This window comes from Pteropus vampyrus, unplaced genomic scaffold, assembly GCF_000151845.1.
Source record: "Pteropus vampyrus isolate Shadow unplaced genomic scaffold, Pvam_2.0 Scaffold533, whole genome shotgun sequence".
In the NCBI taxonomy this organism is placed as follows: Eukaryota; Metazoa; Chordata; class Mammalia; order Chiroptera; family Pteropodidae; genus Pteropus; species Pteropus vampyrus.
In genome coordinates, this window is record NW_011889314.1 from 254,727 (window position 1) to 255,916 (window position 1,190).

The 1,190-nt window shown below is 45.1% G+C and overlaps 1 pseudogene; it reads right to left on the reverse strand.

Moving 5' to 3' along the window:
- LOC105307935 lies at positions 1-924 on the reverse strand (annotated as a pseudogene).
- Positions 925-1,190: the final 266 nt, after the last annotated feature.

Below are 1,190 nucleotides of genomic sequence, written 5' to 3' on the forward strand. Positions count from 1 at the left end.
TCAGCAAACCATGGGCTGACTCAATAACCTCCTCATTGATGTTTTCATTGCCTAGTTGCGAAGTCTATAAATCACAGAATTCAATAAAGGAAAGATCACTGTGTGAAAAAGAGAAACCACTTTGTCATCTGGGAAGGCTCTGAAGGGGCGAGTGTAAATGAAGATGGCAGGTCCAAATGAGAAACACAATAATAATGTGTGTAGTGCATGTGGAGAGAGCCTTGTTCTTGCCTTCAGAGGACTGCCTCTTTATATGGCAGAAGATGACCGCATAGGAGGCCAGAAGCCCAAAGAAGCACAGGAGGGTGAGCAGTCCACTGATAGAGACCATCAGGAGCTCCACTACAAAATGTCTGTGCAGGCCAGTCTGATGACCTGTGGCACATCACAGAAGAAGTTATCCAGCTGGTTTGGGCCAGAGAAGGGCAAGCAGAGAATAAGGACCACTTGTACAATGGAATGAGCAAAGCTCCCAAGCCACAGAGCCAACAGCAAGGCATAGCAGGCTCTAGGGTTCATGACAGCTGAATAGCGGAAAGGACGACGTATGGCGATGTAGCGGTCCGAGGCCATCACAACAAGCGGGAACATCTCTCCTACCCCAAGGAAGTGCAAGAAAAAGAGCTGAGTGATGCAGCCCCTGTAGGAGATTACCTTCTTCTCAGAGAGGAAGTCCACCTGCATCCTGGGAGCCACAATGAAGGAGAAGGATGCATCCAGGAAGGCCAGGTTGCCCAGAAAGAAGTAGAGAGGCACTGTGAGGCCAGGGTCTGAAACGATGGTGAGGATGATGAGGAAATTTCCAGGGAGGATGACGAGGTTGAATATTAAGACTAGCACAAAGACCAAAAGCTGAGCATCTTGAGACTTGGTCAGACCAAGGAGGATGAATTCTGTCACCACTGTGCTGCTCTTTCTCTCCATCAGTCTCAGTCTGCAGAATAACAACAAGCAAAAATATTATCTGTTATACTATTTTGTAGAATATATGCAGACAACAAAGTAAAAAAGATTTAAGACTTTCATTTATTGCGTAATTCTTCTCCAGATAAAAACATTTGCGACACCTAACATTCTCTAGCTGAAAACAACTTACACCTCATAACTCTCTTGTTTTGAGTTAACTTTTCTGCTCTTCATTTTCCCAATTCCCCTAAGACACTGTTCTTATTGCTGTACTGTTATTCCCA